The sequence below is a fragment of the Pezoporus occidentalis genome, unplaced genomic scaffold, assembly GCF_034315485.1.
Source record: "Pezoporus occidentalis ecotype Australia unplaced genomic scaffold, CSIRO_AGI_Poc_V1 ctg54, whole genome shotgun sequence".
Taxonomy (NCBI): domain Eukaryota; kingdom Metazoa; phylum Chordata; class Aves; order Psittaciformes; family Psittacidae; genus Pezoporus; species Pezoporus occidentalis.
In genome coordinates this window covers 6,535,517-6,557,571 of record NW_026915877.1, presented here as the reverse complement: position 1 = coordinate 6,557,571, position 22,055 = coordinate 6,535,517, and the positions used below count along the sequence as shown (strand labels likewise).

General features: G+C 43.5%; 1 long non-coding RNA gene across 1 annotated transcript in view; it reads right to left on the bottom strand.

Annotated features, from left to right (window-relative positions):
* The window catches only part of LOC134173577 (uncharacterized), a 29,377-nt gene extending 7,322 nt beyond the window's left edge, over nucleotides 1-22,055 (bottom strand). Inside the window, exons 1-2 of the long non-coding RNA XR_009968297.1 lie at nucleotides 21,557-22,055; nucleotides 1,094-1,181 (exon numbers count right to left, since the gene is read on the bottom strand). This is a non-coding gene — a long non-coding RNA (uncharacterized LOC134173577). The remainder of the gene's footprint in view (nucleotides 1-1,093; nucleotides 1,182-21,556) is intronic.

Sequence of the window (22,055 nt, the reverse complement as noted above, 5' to 3'; positions counted from 1 at the left end):
TTCTTCAAATCTTCCTCAGAAATGGGATTTTCTTTCTTTATGATTAAATATTCTTTGACTAAGAAATGACACCATGCACTGCTCACCACAAGTGTTCATATTGATGGGGAGGGGAGAAATAATTAAAAGCCCCACAGATTTGCAAAGGTGCTACGAGTTGTACAACCTAGAAGTTGTGAACTCTGACTTTAGCACCAAAGTAAAAAAATCCAGGTAGAGCTGGTCAAACAAATTAATGAAGATTCATCTCACTGGGTACAAATGGATCACGGATACACTACAACTGGGGAATTGGTTGGATTTTTATTTATTTTTTTTTTAATCTCAGATATTTACAGCAGAAAAATGAGAAGAGTTATTGATGCTACTGAAACTACTACTGAAACGTCTTACCTATAGTGAGAGTATGTAGTTGTCATAAACTCTTTAGGAGAAATGTTGTCTATTTGGGGGGTTGTTTCGGTTTTTGGTTTGCTTGGTTTTGTGTTTGCTTGGAGTTTTGTTTGTTTGGTGGGTTGGATATTTCTAACCTGAAGTCCAATGCTATATTTATTACTTTTTTATACTATCTGTTCAAGATGAAAATACAAGTTCAGCAACAGGTATACCTAACACCAAGAGAGTATCTGTGGTATAGACCAGCTTAGTGCAGTGAGCAAAACCAACAAAACCAGATGCCTTTTATTAAATCTAAATGAATATTTTTCCTCTGGTCAATTTGTTCTTCATTTGAGCATTTTATGCATCACCTACTTCCCATATTAGAGCCTGAAAACAGCTAGATAAGCACGCTTTGCTCCCATGAACCAACTTATTCATCGGCTAAGAGGCAACGCTGTGTTTTTCAAAGTAAAAGGGCAGGAGACAATTGCTAGTCAGAGTTACTGTTTACCATCCAGATGAAGTTGCGTTTATGCATATGTTAAGAAAAAAATACCAAGGTGATTGAATCAATTGTATTATTTTAGAAATCTTATTTTTCCCGTTTCCAAGCTCAGTCCCATAGGAAAAACAGCCTCTTGCCGGTACCAAAGCTTGGTGCACCCAGCTGAACCCAGCCCTGTAGGCACCAGAAAAGCTTGTGGCAAATCACCTGGCAAAATGTTTTACAGCCAGCCTTCAGTGACTGCTCAAGGATAGGTATAAAACCTCTTCATTCCCCTCTCAGCTGAAGTCAGGACCTGTTGAAAGCAATTTCCAAGATCCACAAAGCAGACTTCAAACTGACTTTAGGTTTTTGGCAGACATTTATCCTATTGAAACTGGACTCATCACCTGAAAAATTATTTGGTTTTCCTGCATCATTGTAAGTTCTATCACATATCAGCTTGAGTCATGGGAAACAACACTGAACCTACTCCTGAAGATGCACATGCTGAGCTATACTCTGCATCTATCTTAAAAAGACAAAATGAAATGCCTTTTCCCACCGAAATTTCCTTCTAGTCATAAAAGCAAGTGTTTGGCAGATGAGACTTGTTGTCCACATGCAAGACCGCCATTACATTAATTCTGCTAACACTGCAGTCAGACAAGGAAGGGATATGCCCCTCTAAGTGGCACCTGCACTAAAGAAGTCCTCAGCTTAGTCAGGATTTTTGGGTTGGTGTTCATAATACCTTTCTGCAGAGGAATTTCCAGATCTAAATCACATGAAGAGATAAATTTTAAATGTCTAGTACAGACTCGTGTTTTCTGGAAGTCATTTACATGCGGCTGAAAATCTTCCAATACCTAAAATACCCTAATTTTAGTTAAAAAATAGAAGTGTGTTTACATTCTGCCAAAGAGTTTACATGATCACAGTCTTACCAGCACCTCTACACTCACATTACTGACATTTAGTGTTCAACATGCTCTCTCTCTGCTGCATCTCTGGAAAACCATGATCTTTGCAGGATTTTGTTTTACAGCTGACTTGCACTGTATGATGGACATAGTGAATTCAACTCATACACTCCTGCTCTAAACCCGTTACTGTAACTTCTGATTTGAGAAGAATGTGCCCATCAGCATCCCACGTCCAAGCCATGAGGGTCCTGTTCACACCTCCATTTTGTTAATCCCCATCCAGCAGTGGGGCACTGAGCACGCTTTCTATCTCTCTGCCCCCTCAAAACTTATATAAAACTTGAAAGAGAAGGTTAGTTGATGAGAAAGAAAGATACACACAAATTGCTGAATACATCAGACAACAAAAAGTCAGTCAAATCACAGCATCCTGGGAGATTTGATGGTGCAGCCTGTAAGCTTTAAAAAAAAAAAAAAAAAAAAATCAGCCACTGCCTCTAATGTCTATCTTTTTTCAAAGCCAAGAGATGCTGCTGCTGCACAGCTCCTGGATGAAAAAGTAATAAGCACTGCTGACAGTGGACAAGATTGCCTGTCTCTAGCTTTTTATTTTTAACCCCAACCCTTCTCAAATCAGATCTTTCCAGAGAATAGCTCCATCTAAGGCTAAATGGAAAACATCCAGCCTAAGTCTGGAGAGTTTATACACAGCTAAAAGTGGGTCATTTCAGAAGAGTGAGCAGTAGCCTTACCTAGCACAGCCCATTGCAGCCTGGTAACCAATAATGTTTTGTTGCGTGCATTTCCTGTTTCTGTAATTAATATAATGACTTTTTTTCCCCCTGATTAAAGTCTCCATAAGACCGGAGAGGAGTTAACATATGCAGCATGGCCTACCTATTCAGTCAGGGATAAGAACTGAAACAAAGCTTCAATACTGATAAATAACAGGTAGAGTTACTAAATACCTTGAATATTTTTCCAGTTCTACTATTTAGGACATTCCTACAAGACCACTTTTAGAAGCCCAGGGAACATTCTGCCGTTTCAAGCTAAACACATTTACTTTCTCTGCTCTGTCTTGTATATACGTTTCATATTCAACAGCAGAAAAGTTTCATCTGATATAAACTGAATGAGCCTGCTGACATATAAAAAAAGAAAAAAAAAAAGAAAAGTGCTATTCCTGGAATATAATTACTTGCTGATTCCAGAAAAGGTAATAAAAAAGAAAAAGGGTTTGTTGAACATGAGGAATGAAGAGCCAGACCCAAAGGGAAATACATTCCCTTTGCAAAACTTGAAGTGCCCAGAAGAGAAAAAAAAAACACCAGTGCCAAAAAATGGAAGTCTAACTTGTGGCAATGCTGCACCCCAGAAAATCAGCAGTTTCTAAGGACTTTCAAGGAGCCATTATCCCAGTGACTCCACTAAATTCTTACAAGATTGGTACTTCCTAAAAAACCTGACCTTTTAGACACATTGGACCAATTTAAGATTATGATAAATGTACACAATATATTCCCATTTACACTGAAAAGGTCTTCAAAAGTTGTCATGTGTGTTAAGAAAAAAAAAATAAGATCCTACCCTTCCTCATGATTTTTACAATTACTAAATGAATAAAAATACGGAAATTTGTTCCCACAACTGTGTTAAATATGGTTTTAGAATAGCATTGTTTTCTAATATTCTGATAGGACTTCTGCACTAGCATCTTTCTCTAGAAGGTTTCAGTAATTGTGGGGTATTTACAAAGATGGTGCATTAGTGCCTGTGAAAAAGGTAATAGTAAAAACCAGATAGAATGTCTTTAGTTCTTTCATGGATAGAAAGTGTGCTGCGTGCTCCTGCCTGTTACTGCCAGTGACAGAAGTGTGAGTTAGCTTGTCTAGGTTTTAAGAAGATATTCCATAGTAAAACGCAGGTGAATTTAGTTACAATACAGAAATTTAGGTCAGGTCATCTGTCCATCACAAGGAGGACAAGCAGAAGTTATTTACCCCTTTGCGCTGGCTTTCTCACCTGCCAGAAGTGACAGTGATATTAACAAGACACATACACACAAAAAAAAACACCAAACTAACAAAAAAACACACTAACTGATTCTGAGCACATGACAAAAATGAAACCATGGCCCTTGAGCTCTGACTTCATGGCCATTATCAGATCAAGAGTTGATGGTCTCCTTCCAGATACACAAGTCAGTCTGTGGTTCTTCCTGGACTGGTGGTGGTGCAGTAACAGAGCAGTAAAGTCTTTAAAGTTAGCAATCATTTGCCAGAAATCAGGTTTTCCAGTCTTTCAAAAAACCTCACTAAAGGTTTCCTGCTTGACATACAGAAACATTCCCTTAAAAACATTAAATGATGCCACCACAACATGCCATAGGGGGCATGGAACTAAATGGCAGGGGGGTTGGAACTTGATGATCTTAAGGTCCTTTCCAACCCTAACTACTCTATGATTCTATGAATTTCTTGACAAGGTGGAAAAAAAAAGAGGGGAAAAAAGAGAAAAATTTAATCATCCAGTATTGACTAAAATTTATTAAACCTTTTAAAAAAGATATTTTAAAGAAATGCAATGTTTTATCTTGAAACAGCCCCAACAGTTGAGTCAACCCAAAAAGAACTTCAGGTTTCTTCATTTCACAAGGGGGAGAGGTTGGAACAGAAAACAAACAACAAAAATAAAACCACACCCCAAAAACTCCAAACCACAAGCAAACAAGAAACAAACCACAGCTATTCCAGTTGACCCAAAAGTACACTTTTTTGCTAGCTGGCTGAACCAGAAAGCAGTTTTCCACACAGCTCTGTCCTCAAGGGCAAGGTTTTGCAAGTGGAAGCGAGCTGAATTCTTTTGATGATGAGTAAAGCAGAAGAGTGGCTAGCACACTGCTGGCTGCCTTGGCTCTATTCTAATATCCTATAAAAACTTACATGCATCACCCAGAGCAGCAGCAAACCCTAGGACACTTCAGAATGAAATCAGTGGAGTTGGCTCCAGCCAGACTTTAAATATAAAGTTGTTCTGCTTATTGCAGCAAGTGGCCATAGAACATGGGTGCTCAAGAACTTTTGAAGCAGAGATGTGCTGCAAAATATTCAGAGCTAGGGTGAACTTTTCTTGCTGATGATCCAGAAAGGGTCTAACAATTTAAGGGCTACTCCAGGCCTATTTAGATTAATCAGCTTTTTTGGTAACTGCATAGGAAATCAAAATGTAGCTCTAGAAAGCACTTCTGGAAGGGGTCTCCAGAGCTTCCCAACCTTGTTAAAGGCCCAGGTTTCATTTCATCTATTCATGAAGAGCCTCAGTAGAGTCCAGGCATTCCCAGAGATGGTGCAGGTACCCTTGTCTTTACAGGGGCTCAGAGGTTGTGCCCTATGGCCCAATTCACTATCTCAATGGAAACTGAGAACCATTTATTCCTAGACTACCCTGCGTGATGTCAGAAGATGTCCAAGGGACATGGCAGTGACAGATTCCACGACTGCTTTCAGCAACCCACTCCAGTACTATGCAGGATAGATTGTGTGATCTACAGCAGAGAGACTGAGATAAGACAACCAGAGACTTATTTGCCACATTTACCAGGGACAGGACATTTTGCTACTCCATATGCATTTGAACATGCTGGGGATTTGAAGTCTTCAGCTACCTCTCATTTTTCCAGGAATTCTTATTCTTCCATCCCTTTTTATTTTTCTTTTGCTTCATAGAATAAAGTGTATTTTTAAAAAATATCTCTTACAAATATGTGTTCCTAAACTTTAAGCTAATGCTTATTTGTATGACTACGCATCAATTACTGTTGATATTTATGTTGAACAGAGCATCACCACACATATTTCCACCTACACTCTGTTGAAAGAGCTGTGCAAGCAATCCTTCAGGTAACATGGTACCTGTCATCCTCCCCATGAAACACAGCACCCCTGCTCAAAACCCCAGTGCTTTATCAGCAGAAAATCTCTGGCAAGGTGTCATGGTTTAAACCCTAGCCAGACAGTTTGTTCACTCACTCCCAGTGAGTGGTGCCGGGCTGGAGGCAGTCGAGGCTTCCCCCCCTGGGGGCTCTCCCCTTCCCCACTCCCGGAGGAACAGGGAGGAGGATCGAAAGAGCGCAACTCCCACGGGTTGAGACAGGAACAGTCCAGCAACCAATGTACAACACAAATCACCACCGCTACCACCAACAACAATGATAAGAGAAAATAACAAGGGAAGAGAATACGATACCACCGGCCAAGAAACGAGTTCCACCCGGAAGCCCGTGTCCTTCCGGGTAACTCCCAGTTACCCCTCACCCCTGGCATGACGTGCTGCGGTATGGAATACCTCTTTGGCTAGCCTGGGTCAGGCGCCCTATCTCTGCTTCCTCACAGCTTCCCCTCCTCCCTGGCAGAGCATGAGCCTCACAAAGTCCTTGGTCAGGGTAAACATCACTTAGCAACAACCGAAAACATCGGTATCACCAGCACTGTTCCCAGGCTGGAAGTCAAAACACAGCACTGCACCAGCTACCACAAAGGAGAAACATGACTGCTACTGCTGAACCCAGGACATTATCCACCCCTTATTCCATACCATTCACATCATGCTCAGATCCCACATTTTCAATACACCATCGCTCTCCCACATATATACATCCATATACACACAGACCAAGAGAAAGAGATCATTTTCTTAGTGCATGGACCAATCCCTATAATGCTGCCGAGTCCATTCGGTCCATGATGTCAGGTTCCATCTCTTGTAACAATCTTTCAGGGCAGGAAAGACTGTGTGCAGTATTGGATCGTTGCCTGCTGATGCTGGTCGTTCCTTTACTGCAGAACTCATCCGGTTCTATCAAAGTTCATTCTCTGTTGGGATGATGGTTGGAGGGAAGTCAGGGCTAGTTGCTGGTGACCTGGAGACATCTAGTTGATGAGCTATAAAAGTATTACACAGCAGGCAACAGCATACAATTAAGTTCATTGGCTGTTTTCCCCTAAAATCAAATCCCCTTGAGGTATACATCGGACTTCCCCATCTTCCTGCATTACCCACCAAGTATATCCAGGTCCCTGAGCAAAAGCAACCCCACGAGTGGGTTTGCCTTTACCTGAAGCAGGAATAACCCAGACTGTCTTCCCCAGCAAATTCTTCATATGCACCACAGGAACTTTGTCCCCCTCTACAATATGTAAAAGTTCTGACTGGGCTGGGCCAGCCCTGTTGGCAGATCCTCTGGTGTTGACCAACCAGGTGGCCTTTGGTAAGTGTGTATCCCAGTGCTTGAAAGTTCCCCCACCCATTGCTCCCAGTGTAGTTTTTAACAGCCCATTGTACCGTTCGATTTTCCCAGAGGCTGGTGCATGGTAGGGGATGTGATATACCCACTCAATGCCATGCTCTTTGGCCCAAATATCTGTAAGGTTATTCCAGAAATGAGTCCCATTGTCTGACTCAATTCTCTCTGGGGTGCCGTGTCGCCACAAAATCTGTTTCTCAAGGCCCAGGATGGTGTTCCGGGCAGTGGCATGGGGCACGGCGTATGTTTCCAGCCACCTGGTGGTTGCTTCCACCATGGTAAGCACATGGCGCTTGCCTTGGCGGGTTGGTGGCAGTGTGATATAGTCAATCTGCCAGGCCTCCCCATATTTATACTTCAACCATCGTCCTCCATACCAAAGAGGCTTTAACCACTTGGCTTGTTTAATTGCAGCACATGTTTCACCCTCATGAATAACCTGGGCAATAGTGCATTGTTAAGTCCACCCCTCGATCACAAGCCCATCTATATGTTGCATCTCTGCCCTGATGGCCTGAAGTGTCATGGGCCCACCAGGCCAAAAATAATTCACCTTTATGTTGCCAATCTAAGTCCATCTGAGCCACTTCAATCTTAGCCGCTTTATCCACTTGTTGGTTGTTCTGGTGTTCCTCAGTGGCCCGACTCTTGGGTACATGGGCATCTACATGACGTACCTTCACCACCAGGTTCTTCACCCGGGCAGCAATATCTTTCCACAGTGCAGCAGCCCAGATGGGTTTACCTCTGCATTGCCAGTTGCTCTGCTTCCACTGCTTCAACCACCCTCACAGGGCATTTGACACCATCCATGAGTCAGTATAGAGGTAAAGTACTGGCCACTTTTCTCATTCAGCAATGTCCAGGGCCAGCTGGATGGCTTTCACCTCGGCAAACTGACTCGATTCACCCTCTCCTTCAGCAGTTTCTGCAACTTGTCGTCCAGGACTCCATACAGCTGCCTTCCATCTCCGATGCTTTCCCACAATACGGCAAGAGCCATCAGTAAACAAGGCATACTGCTTTTCACTTTCTGACAGTTTATTATATGGTGGGGCCTCTTCAGCACGCATCACCTCCTCCTCTCGTGACATTCCGAAATCTTTGCCCTCTGGCCAGTCCATGATGACTTCTAGAATGCCTGGACGACTGAGATTTCCTATTCGAGTTCATTGTGTAATCAGTGCAGCCCATTTACTCCATGTAGCATCAGTTGCATGATGTGTAGAGGAGACCCTGCCTTTGAACATCCAGCCCAGCACGGGCAGCCGGGGTGCCAGGAGGAGCTGTGCTTCAGTGCCAATCACTTCCGAAGCAGCTCGAACCCCTTCATAGGCTGCCAGTATCTCTTTCTCAGTTGGGGTATAGCTGGCCTCAGATCCTTTGTATCCCCGACTCCAAAAGCCAAGGTGTCGACCTCGAGTCTCCCCTGGAGCTTTCTGCCAGAGGCTCCAGGTAGGACCGTTCTCCCCAGCTGCAGTGTACAGTACATTTTTTACATCTGGTCCGGTCCGGACTGGTCCAAGGGCTACTGCATGAACTATCTCGCATTTAATTTGCTCAAAGGCTTGTTGTTGCTCAGGGCCCCATTTAAAATCATTCTTCTTCCAGGTCACATGATAGAGAAGGCTTACAATTGAACTGTAATTTGGGATGTGCATTCTCCAGACCCCACAACACCTGAGAAAGCTCATGTTTGTTTCTTACTGGTTGGTGGAGGCATTGCTGTTCCCTTGCTGCTCACGTCTGTGGGGATCTGGTGACGTCCGTCTTGCCATTTTATTCCCAAAACCTGAATCTCCCGGTCATGTCCCTTGACCTTGCTCCATTCTATGGCAAAACCAGCCTTCAGAGGGATTTGGATTATTTTCCTCCTTTTCTCAAAGACTTCTTCCGCTGTATCGCCCCACACAATAATGTCATCAATGTATTGCAGGTGTTCTGGAGCTTGCCCCTGTTCCAGTGCAGTCTGGATCAGTCCGTGGCAAATGGTAGGGCTGTGTTTCCACCCCTGGGGCAGTCGGTTCCAAGTGAACTGGACACCCCTCCAAGTAAAAGCAAACTGTGGCCTGCACTCTGCTGCCAAAGGAATTGAGAAAAATGCATTGGCAATATCAATCATGGCATACCACTTGGCTGCCTTTGACTCTAGTTCATACTGAAGTTCTAGCATGTCCGATACAGCAGCACTCAATGGTGGTGTGACTTCATTCAGGCCACAATAGTCTACTGTTAGTCTCCATTAGACTTTCGCACTGGCCATATGGGGCTATTAAAGGGTGAGCGGGTCCTGCTGATCACTCCCTGACTCTCCAGTCTATGGATCAGCTGATGGATGGGAATCAGGGAGTCTCGGTGCAATATTGCTGCCGGTGCACTGTTGTGGTCGCAATTGGCACTTGTTGTTCTTCAACTTTCAGCAACCCCACAGCAGAAGGATCCTCTGAGAGACCAGGCAAGGTGGACAGCTGCTCAATTTCCTCAGTCTCCAAAGCAGCAATACCAAAAGCCCATTGGTACCCTTTTGGGTCTTTGAAGTACCCTCTCTTGAGGTAGTCTATGCCGAGGATGCATGGAGCCTCTGGACCAGTCACAGTAGGGTGCTTTTGCCATTCCCTCCCAGTCAGGCTGATTTCAGCCTCCAGCACAGTCAACTCTTGGGATCCTCCTGTCACTCCAGAAATATAGATGGGTTCCACCCCTTGACAGCTTGATGGCATCAGAGTACACTGTGCACAGGTATCTACTAGAGCCTTATACTTCTGTGGGACTGATGTGCCAGGCCATCTGATCCACACAGTCCAGTAAATCCGATTGTCCCCTACCTCCACCTGGCTGGAGGCAGGGCCCCTCTAATGGTCATCACAGCGTTGGACACTTAAGTCGTGTTGAAAGGGATTATTCTTCGTTATCACAGGAGCTGGAGTAAAATCAGCTCTTCCATTCCATCTGGGAAACTGCTCACCAGAGACTGAAGCCGTAGCTCTCATGGGATGATCAGTCTTGGCCCTTGCTCCCCTCTTCAGTTCACTCACCCGTTCCTCCAAAGCTGAAGTAGGTTTTCCATCCCACTTTGTCATGTCTTCTCCGTGATCCAGCAGGTAAAACCATAGGGTACCCCGTGGCGTATACCTCCTGTATCTCCTCTCTTGAACAATAGGACACCTTTTGTTAATAGCTGAGACGTGTGTTGGTACACGTGAGGAGCTGGATAAATCAGATAGATCGTCCCTCAATTGTTCGAGGTCCTGGGACAGTTTTTTCACAGCTGAGATGATGGAAGGGGTGAGGTTGTCTTCGAACTCTCGGAGTTTATGAACCATTTCATCCACTGTTAGTGGTACTATGTCATTCCAGGTTACTGTTGCCAATGAATGGGCATATGACGATGGTGCATTCCGTGTAAGTTTTCGCCACATGGGTCGTGTACATTCAACTTCATCTGGATCTATGGGTGTATCCCCGTTATTCGGCTTGATGTGATAGAGCATCTCTACGATGGCTGATTCCCTCAGAGACTGGATGCCTTTGTCTATAGTAGTCCACTTGGCCGAACGACTCATAACATCGTCCTTGTATGGAAACCTTTCTTTCACAGCTGCTAAGAGCTGCCTCCAAAGGCTGAGGGACTTTTTCTGTCTTGCAATTGCTTTGTCAATTCCCCCTTCTCTAGCAAGTGATCCCAGCTGCTTGGCTTCTGTACCTTCTAGTTCGTGACCATCGGCCCCATTGTCCCAGCATCGGAGTAACCAGGCGATGATGTGCTCCCCTGGTTGACGGGTAAAATCTTTTCGCATATTCCATAGCTTGATTGAGGTCCGAGGTTGAGAAGTTACCTCTTCTTCTTCTTCATCACATGATGATGACTCCTGATCAGATGCTAGACCGGGTGGTGAATTCATTGTTTCTTCATCTTGCTTCACCCTTCTTGCCTCTTTTTTGCTTGTTCTCTTGCATACAGGGGCAACCAATATTGGTACGAATTGGTCCTCTGGTTTGGCTGCAGTGATTATCATTGTCGTTTGAGTAGCGACTGTACTTGTTGCTGGGGGTGGTGTAGCTGCTGTGCCTGGAGCTGGAGTAGCTGCGCTGACTGTTGCTTTGCCCTCAGACCCGCCAACATTCTTTTCCTTTTGAAGGTGCTGGATAGTGTTGAACAAGGCCCTGTAAGCATAGGCCAAGCCCCAGCACGTTGCCATGATTTGTCCATCTCTGGTATGGCCAGAATGACCACACACCTCATTTAAGTGTTTTAATAATTCTTCTGGATTTTGCAGTTGTTCAGTAGTGAAATTCCAAAGTACTGGAGGGGCCCACTGACCTAGATACTTGCTCATACTATCCCACACACCCTGCCACTCATGACTGTCCAGACTCAGGGAAAATCTCTTGGTCCTCCTGCAGCGTCATTTGACCCCAAACAAGACCCAAACCTGACTCTGCTTAACTCTTGAAATCAGTCGTGGGCAAAACACACTCTGTATGCATGCTAGCATGGTGATTCCCATCACGATCAGCAAACAAGTCTCAACAGCATTAAAAGGCCATTCAAAAACTTCAAAACTCTCAAATGTAAATGGTCTGGGGGGAGAACTGGGAGAGTAAAAGGATGTCTCCTTCACAGGTTGAGCACCTGAGAAGGAGAAAAAAGATGTGTAATTGCTAAGCACCTCCATCATATACCTCCCAAAGTATAAAGGTGGTGACCACACTGGGAACATAAGCCAGATCAGTTTCATGATCAATGATTCTATTGTATTACAAGTCATTACCAGAAAGTACAATGAGACAAAAACCTTAGCCCAAGCCCCACACTTGAAAAACACTAATACAGCAAATACCAGATGGAAGTAAGGTACGATATACTGAAACTGTGAGATCAAGAGGAACAACCTTGAGAGCCAATAAATCAGCATTGTGATGAGTGACTATTAATCTGGTTAGATCTGTCATTATCTCAACCCCTCGGGCCCCACGTTGGGCGCCAAAAGAACTGTCATGGTTTAAACCCTAGCCAGACAGCTTGTTCACTCACTCCCAGTGAGTGGTGCCGGGCTGAGAGCAATCGAGGCCCCACCCCCCCCAGGGCTCTCCCCTTCCCCGCTCCCAGAGGAACAGGGAGGAGGATCGAAAAAAGTGCAACTCCCACAGGTTGAGACAAGAACAGTCCAGCAACCAATGTACAACACAAATCACCACCGCTACCACCAACGACAACAATGATAAGAGAAAATAACAAGGGAAGGGAATACAACACCACCGGCCAAGAAACGAGTCCCACCCGGAAGCCCGTGTCCTTCCGGGTAACTCCCAGTTACCCCCCACCCTGGGCATGATGTGCTGTGCTATGGAATATCTCTTTGGCTAGCCTGGGTCAGGCGCCCCGTCTCTGCTTCCTCCCGGCTTCCCCTCCTCCCTGGCAGAGCATGAGCCTCACAAAGTCCTTGGTCAGGGTAAACATCACTTAGCAACAACGGAAAACATCGGTATCACCAGCACTGTTTCCAGGCTGGAAGTCAAAACACAGCACTGCACCAGCTACCACGAAGGAGAAACATGACTGCTACTGCTGAACCCAGGACACAAGGATAGAGAATCGGCCAAACAGTCAATGCTTTGATCCATGTGCGATTTTTTTTTACAACAGAATTGACTCATGCAGACCACAAATGGGACAAAACCTGGAGTTTGCTCTGAACAACAGCTGGCTCCTGCCATCTCCAGAGGTCCCTTTGCATGCTATTGCCTCTCAACTCAAAATCTTGGGCAGAAGTCTGCCCAGTTCAGGGAGGTGGCAGTGACACCCCACCCCATCCAAAAATATCAGGAATATTTTGATTGCTTTCTAGAGCAGCTGATTTAAGCCTTTTTTTTAATTTTTCTTTTTTTTTTTTATTTTTGTAAACTGCAAAAGTTTACGGTCCCAGGGAGAATATTTGTTTACAACTCAGAGTTTTTGCATGCATTGGTCAGTTCCATGGTATCTAAACATTTTTTCCCCAGACATACAAATTAGTACTTAAAATACCCAGAACACACCATTCCTAACCAGTGCCCAGGGCTGTATATTCTCTCAAATTTGTAATTTGTTACTGAACAATAGAAATACTTCAGCAATTTCCAGCTGCAAAAAGTTTTGTGAGAAGTTTGGCTGCTTCTAAAGCGGAAAAAATAAAGGCAGTACATTACATAACTGTTGTTAACAAGGTTTGCCAGGAAGAGTGGACATCTCCTTTTTGACAGCTCCAATGGAAAGCTCTCTGGTGCTGCCTGATAAGCCAGTTTTCCATTGGGAAAATTATGGTTTGCCAAAGCTGAAACTTTCTCAAAAAATGTCAAAACTTTATTTTTTGAACGGCATTGAAGTGCCATTTCTTGAGTCCAGGATGGTGTCTCTGCTCACAATGACAACGGCCAGTAGTGAAGTGGCCAGAAAAGCTTATAAGGTGAATATAATTTATTTTATTCTTTTTCTATCAAGACCATACCTACCCTGGGATCCTGCATTATTCCCTCCACTGCATGCATCTGAAATGATGGTAAGTACGACAGTGGAGCAAGGAGCCTGCGCTATCCAAAACCATTGCAAAAAGAAGGGCTCTCCAGCGCTGCTTATGCAAGAGCTTCTCTGTTTTTCTCCTGCATTGCCCTACCCTCTTTCTCCAGCTGAATGTTCCTGCTCATAGGAACCTCCAACATTTATCATCAGTAGATGAGTATTTGTCAGGGCCAGAAGTGTTATATGAAAAAAAACATTGCTGAAAGACACCTTCTGCTAGAGAGAAGCCAAGTTTTCTATTAACAAGTGCATCTAGGGTGTATGGATCCAGACCTACACATTACACCTCACCAAATTCACCAGCCTCAGAGCCCTGCATGAAAATAAAACCCAGACAAACTGCAAAATATTTCTCAAATCCCCACAGTTTTGTCCTATTTGCTGATTGCTGCTCATAAGATTAAACTGGTGTTTTCTATTTACAGTGAAGCTGAAGCAGAGCTAACCTTGATCCCTGTTTCTTGGTCACAGACAAAATTGTAGAAATAGACACTGAAGTGATGTTGTCAGTTTTTACTTTAAAGAAACACCATTCCTCTAGGCATGGAAACATTTGATGGTTTAAGCTTGGCCACAGCTGGAAAGGATTTGTTTAAAACACCACTTCAAACTGAATACATTTCCCATACATTATTATGCAGGGCAGCTTTGGCAAGGGTGCTGGCAAGCTATCAGCTGGTAGAGCTCATTTTAAATAGCAAAGCAAACTGCAACACCCCAAAAGCTAACAGGGTAATTTTAAAAAATAATAAAATTAAATAAATGCTTCAAAGGACAGAAAATACACCTATGTTGAAGTGACACAGGCCTGCTTAAACTACTCAGATTAGTCTATTTTTCCATTCTATTATATTAAATATTTACTCTGTTAGTGGTTAGTAGTCACACATCCAAAAATAAGCACCACTACCTTGCATCACAGACCCTGCTTTGTTCAGATTTGGCCTAACATGGACGACCAGGCCAGCCACCCACCTGAACACAGGGACAGCTTGGCAGCTTTGCTGAACAACACTGCAATTTTGCTGGCTGGATCCAAACCCAAGCCCTCAGGGAAATTCACATTTAGACCAGGTGGAGGGGCCAAGCCTCATGATTTGGACCTGAATTACTTTTTGTATGCTCCAGAAGAAGAAACAACCTTTTCTGCTTCTGACCCAGGGTCTGAGGTCTCAACAAGCCATGTCTATACCAGCCTCTGCAATGAGGACCCTATGCCTTCAGGCTCAAGACCATCCATCATCAAAACCAATGTACCAGAAAACAGACCACCTGACAAACCATAAAGAGAAAGAAAAGAACGGGAAAAAATAAAAGAACAAGACTTAGAGAAATATTTTAAGAAATAGATTTCCTGACCAGCACTAATTCTGGTTCTTGGCACTTTAAGAACAACTTTAAGGCTGTTGCACCGCATGGAAGTATCTAAGCCTCCACCATTGAGATGTCCATATTTACTGGGGCAATAGGGTCAGAGTAACACTTAATAAACAGTTTGCCATCTCTCCAATTTGTATAGACAAGTAATTTTTCCTGTACCTACAGAGCTTGAGAAGCTGATCAGCAGTGTGCAGCTCCAGGCTTTGCTTTCACAGTAATACTCAGCATCTACTTCTTGTTTCTCATATCTTTCAGGTCACAGGAACTTTTTTTACTTCATCTTACGGTTCTTCTCATAGCCGTTTTTACCTCTTTCATCCCTAAGGGGATTCAGTACAGGCTGTAGACACACAGCAAGGGACGGACCACACAGGCCTGATTTATTCCATTGGCACCTCTGCCTGAGCAAGAGCAGCTGACATTAATCTCGATTCTTTTTTCTCTGCCACAAGAAAGGTCAGAAAGACAGAAGAGGGAAAGGTGGCAACAGGCTCTTCATGCAAGGAAGTTCATCCTATCTTGTCCCATGCAAGGCTGGCTACAATCACACTGCAGAAACCCCACAGTAAATTTGCCATCTATTGATGTGCAGTTTCAGCTGCTGGTTCTGTGGTTTGTTTTTTCTTGTGCACCAGATGCAACTTTTCAGGTAGTCCCAGAGAGGAAAAAACAAACTAAAAGACTGATCCAGACACTTGCAAAACTGCAAACAAGCAGCACAATGGCAGTGTCAGTGCAAAGAAGACTCGATTTCCCCATTTCATACTTACTTCTCTATCTCACTGGCTAATTAATGGACCAGTGTCTACCTTGGTGTTTGGATTAGGCTTACCCCTAGTTTGACAGATGTTCTCAAATACATACCCAATCAAATACTTTTGCCCTTTCTACAGAGAAATATTGGGGCCACACTCACCCATCCTGGTACAACATGCTGTGAGGTTAAATGGTGCTTCCCACTGTTTATTCTTCCCCTCACTCCATAATTTGAACAGGACATTTTCCCTTACTTCTATTTCTCAATGAACGAATAAACCAGTGACTTAAAAAGCCAAAGTCATTACATCAAATCCTAGCGAAGCTCTGATTTCGTTCCTGAATTGCTGGTAACAGTTTTGTACCTGGTTTATAAAATTTTTGTACTTCATGCCTTAATGATATCAGAATGCCCCAAGTGATTTTCTGCAATACCACAATGTAATAAGGCACACTTTACTTCAATGTACCACTGAAACACTTTACAGAAGAAAATTTGCATATTAGAAAGGTACAATGAGTCATGGAAATATGACTATCACTTAAAGAGTGAATTGGGAAATATTCGATATTCCTGCATTTGCCAGGCAGACACAGGAGTTATGAAATGCTCTTTGAAGAAAAACAGAAGTGGAAAAAAGCAAAAATCACATGGAAGCAAACAGCAACCCAAACTATTTGCTCTTGGTTCCCCAGGTGGCAAAAGCTCAGAAGCAGCAAAAGACTCAACCTAGTGGTTAGGTCTGGCTCACAAGTGCCAACTTTGTTTGCATTATGAAAAATCATAGAATCACAGAATGGTTTGGAGTGCAATGGGCCTTAAAGATCCCACACCCTGTCCATGGGCAGGAACATCTTCCAATAGACCAGGTTGCTCAAAGCCTTGTCCAGCCTGGTGTTGAACACTTTCAGGGATGGGGCATTCACAGCTTCTCTGAACAACCTATGCCAGTGTCTCACTACTCTCATAGTGAAGAATTTCTTCCTGATATCAAATCAGAACCTACCCTTTTTTGAGTTTCAAGCCATAACCATTTTTTCCTATCACTACATAGCCTTGTAAAAAGTCCCTCTGCATCAATCTTGTAGGCTTCCTTCAGGCACTGGACACTGCTTTAAGGTCTCCTGGAGCCTTCTCTTCTGCAAGCTGAACAAGCCCAGCTTCCTCAGCCTGGCTTCCCAGGAGAGGTTCTCCAATGCTTTGATCATCTATTTCTCTGGATATCGCCCAAGCTACCTGTCGCTGCTTCTACCCTCCGTTGGCTTTCTTTTTCTGGTGGTGTTTGTCCAGGGGTTCTTTGTTCATTCACAGGCCTCTTGGCATTCTTGCCTGACTTCATCTTTGTTGGGATGCACTGCTCCTGAGCTTGGAGGAGGTGATCCTTGAATATTACTCAGCTTTCTTGGTCCCTTCATCCCATTTTACTCTACTAAGCAGATCTCTCAAGAAGTCAAAGTCTGCTCTCCTGAAGTCCAGGGTAAAAAGCTTGCTGTAGGCCCTTCTCACCAACCTAAGGATCTCAAACTCCACCATTTCATGGTCACTACAGCCAAGGCTGCCCTCGAGCTTCACGCTTCCCTCTAGCCCCTCCTTGTTGATGAGAAAAATGTCCAGCATAGCACCTCTCCTCGTTGGCTCTTCTATCACTTGGAGAAGGAAGTTACCATCAACACATTCCAGGAACCTCCTGGATTGCTAGTGCCCTACTTTGTTGTCCCTCCAACAGATATCAGTGTGGTTGAAGACCCCCATGAGCACCAGGCTTCACCTTTTTGTCTATAGAGGGCGTCATCTGCTAGATCTCCCTGGTCCAGCGACCTGTAGCAGACCCCCACTGTAACGTCGCTTCTCCCTGCCCTTTAATCCTGACCCATGCGCTATCAGTAGGCTCGTCATCCATCAGCAGGGCTCCATGCACTCCAGCTGGTCACTGACATAGAGGGTGACACTGCCTCCTCACCCCTCCTCTCTGTCCATCCTGTATACTTCCATTCCAGTGCTCCAGTCATAGGAGCCATCCCACCACATTATCTCTGGTGCCAATAAGATCATAACCCTGCAGGAGGCTCATTTTCCTCCTTGGTCTCCCAGCAGAAGAAAAGTCTCCAAGGTCCATCAATGCCTTTTTAAAGTTGTATTTATATATAAAAATAGAGTACCTCCAAGCCTCATTCCCCCACATCTCTCCTACCTAGACTTGCCTAGTATTTTGTGCAAATTATTACCATTTTTCTCACCAATGCCCTTATAGCCTAAGATCAATACCACTTTTCTGACCTCTATTTTATGCATAGCTCAATATTTGCTCCCCCCCCAAAAAAAAAGAAAAACAGAATAGTGCCATTGTTCCCACCTTCTTTACTTGTGCACCCAGCCACAGGGAGATTTCCCTTTCACCACCAGCTTTCCCTTATCAGGTGGGATTTTTTGACTGATGTCAATATTGCCAAACCATCAGCTCCCAGCTAATTCCTAACAATTTGTGCCTGAAGGAGATGTGCACCACATTTACACACAGGCTCACAGGAGATAGCTGCAATATTTAATGACAAATCTCTCACTCCATACAGGACAAAACCCTAATTCAATGACATATTATTTGTCCCTAGAAATGTCTTTTTCCTTAGGATGGTTTATAACCGCATGGATAAAATTTTGCTTTCTGTTCTCCTCTCTTGGGCACACCAACAAACCACATTTATTTGCTTTGCTTTGTAACATTTGGCAATGGCTGTTTCAAGGTACGCTGTACCACTTGGGTGGTTTCCCCTTGTTTGAACCTACAGCCCCTGAGGAAGCTACCAAGTTCCTTAAGTTACACCAGTATTAGAGCCCAAGCACCACAGTCCATGTGCTATTGAACAGCTTTATTTCCACCACTGCTTCAGGATCTCTGTAGATCTCTATAAAAATAGGTTATATTCTGTAGGTATCCATGCAGGCTGCAGCATGTTAAGTTCATGCAACCTCGTGCAGAGTGTCCTTCCAAAACAAATAGAAAAATAACCGTGTGAGTCCTGTGTTTTCCATCTCATTTACTTATACTGAAACGAAACAAAAAAACAAACACAACTAAAATGAGAAAGGAAACTTTTCTCCTGCACACACATAAACCACAAAAAGGTGCTGCAAAATAAGCACATCTGGCCTTTGAGTTTGCTTGTTTGTTTTGCAAGATTTGGTTTCAGATGTGACACAGTTTTAAGTATATTATTTTAATAAGTAGTAAAAGCATTAGAAGGCTTCCTGTCAGTGATTTATACAGTAAATCCAATTATTAATTTTCATTTATATTTAATGTAAACCGTTACTATTGGAACATCCTATTACTTTAGAACGTACTTAAAGGTGTAATAAGAACTGGTTGGGAAGTCAAAGCTTAGAGAAAGCCATTTCCGCAATAGATAATTTTAATGTCTGCTTACTGTGGGAGGAAGAAGGGAAAAATTACCAAAAAGTAAAACCCAAATTTTAACACTTCTATGCTATGAAAATATTCACCCAGGTATTAATTTTCATTGTCCCAGCTCTTATTTTCCCTGTGAATCACATATTCAGAAGTCTTATTTTCAAATAAATCTTATTTCTTTGCATTTTATGACAGTCATGACCACTGAGAATGACAAACTGGCCACCTGCCATGTTTTTGCGCAAAGGACAACTTACCCATGACATTTTGTAGAAATTGATTTTTTAACCTATATTACATAAACCTGAAAACCTGCAGTGTCAGGGTTTGCCTTCATTGCCTCCTACTTAAGGAGGACATTTTATGAAAAACAAGAAAAAGTAATAGGCAGTACAAAGTAGTAAAAAGTAACTATTTCTAACATATTAGGCCCATGATAAACCTTTTTCCAAACCTTGAGTAAAGCTCATAGTATCAAGAAACTGAATGAAGAGAAAAGGAGGGATGAGGTGGAGGAAGTTAGGGAGCAGGTTGGGAAATTTTTGGTATAGCGTGGAATCTAACTTTTAATTAACTTCCCAAGCACTTGGGTCTAACAATGTCTTTTGAAGAATTATATGCCAAAGGGAAAGACACGCCAGCAGGTTACAGAATTAAAACACACTTCCCATAACAAGGAAACAATAACGTTTTCACAACTGGTACTGCCACCAGCTGCTGGTTTAAAATGCTTTCTGGCAATTCCTTCATGACACAAATTTTAGAAACCCATATTGGCAGACAAATTAGGAATAAGCACATATCATGGGCTTGATGGGACACAGTCACCTGCGCTCAGATACAGGACTCAGTTCCTGCATTATGATTATTCAGACTTACATTATACTGGGCAACAATGGTGGAATTACAAAACTGTTTTTTGTACTTTTCCCCTTGTGATCCCCATTAGTAGCACTTGCAGAAAACCCATGAGACTGCAGATGTCATAAACAAAGCAGGCTCAAGCACCACGCTACAAAAGACATTAGATTTGCAAGCAGGGGAATAAGAAAACGTTTATGGACAAGCATAGTGTCAATATTTGATCAATATCCAAACATTAACCTTACACAAACACGTCATATCAAACTATTCTAAACCAAAGGAGTATTTAAGACCACAGACACACAAAATGTTTATAACTTGTTCTATTTTCTTTGGCAGTGTCAGGACATGTGCCAGTGGCAAATCACTGCTGCTTCTCTGTGCCATGATCAAATGCTAAACATCTCAGCCACAATAAGAGACAAGTGGCAACACAAGAGGCTAGAGACTTTCCAGCCAGAGGACTGGGGAATGCAGAAACTCCGTTACTAAAAATATTTTAAAAGAGTTTGATTTTCACCTGATGTCAGTTTGGAACTGGGACCAAATGGTTTATATATAAATATAAATATACATATACACAGACTATTTGCTCTAATATAAATTCCTTTGCAGCCTAGAAGCAATTCTTTCACAGGGTATGCTGCAGGCTGCTGAATCATAGGGTTGTTTTTTGAAACCATTAAGACTTGATTTGTTTACAGTTCTAGACCACAGTAACATTACAGTATGCAGATTTATTCTGGGGAAAGGGACCAAAGGTTTCTACAGCTATAATAAGCTTTAATGGTGTGCAATGCAACCTGTAACTCATGGCTCTTAGTATACACACACATATATAACCTTCCCTAATAATAACCTAGATGTCCTACTGGATCTACAGCCCACTTGGGAAAATTCAAAGTCCTTTTTGAAAACAGCGCATTTCTTCCTCCATTTCCAGCTGACCATCCCCCCTGCAGTGGGCATGCTACTAACCAGGAGCTACTGCACTCAGGTGTCTCTGAAGCACAGCATGATCAGTCTAACCCAGGTGTCCCCATCAAGCAGAGCAAACAGAGCACTTGAGAGATGCTTTCAACACTACCAAGCAAGGGAAGGGTGTTGGTAACACAGACATGTTTACATTACAGCTGAGGTATTAATATTCAATCTCATCACCATTTTGATGTTTTTTTCAGGGCTTGAGAAGGTAGATCTTCTTATATCATAGATCACAGCTCCACCCAGCAAAAGCTGAGGCCTTATGTTTCTTAAAGCCCAGCCTCCCAGCAAAGGTCTGCACACAACTTATTGGGTTATGTGTAAGACAAAGGGAACAAGGACCTGACAAAGCAGCCTCCAGCACCATCCGCATCTCCAAATATGGGGATGCACAAAGGCTCCTGCCCCAGGCTCCTTCACCACTCAAAGCCACATCAGTCTTTTGGTAAGCACATCTGTACCCATAGATCTCCATTCTCCCCCCCAAAATTCCTGATCACGTCTTACCTTGGTAGAGCCTCTGCTTTCCTTCCCACTGCATGGCAGACTTCCCCATACAAGTGCCCCCATGTCAGATCAGATGTGTCCTTATGCTGGGTCCAGCCTTTTATCTTCTTACCACTTGGCAGCCAGTTCTGCCACACCTGCTGCAGTTGCCTCTCCAGTGAGGGCTTGCTTGGTCTTACCTCTAGCTCAGCTCCTATGGGCCCAGTTCCACTGACCCCAGGGCTTCCTGCAGATCCAGCCCAGCTATATAGCCTTGGTTAAAACACCTGAGAAAACCATCATGGAGAGTCACATGAGCTAAGGAAGAAATGGAGATGGCTGGGATGGATGGTGGTTGAGATGGATCCACTCCCAGCTCAAGGATTCAGAGAAAGAAGCTCCAGTAAAGAAGGCTAAGGGACTGGAAACATGATTGAGGTTCCCTTCCCAGGCATGATGGAGGTCAACCCTCCCCACCTGGCTAATGACAGGCCAGGAGGTGAACTTTGCTCGGGTGTCC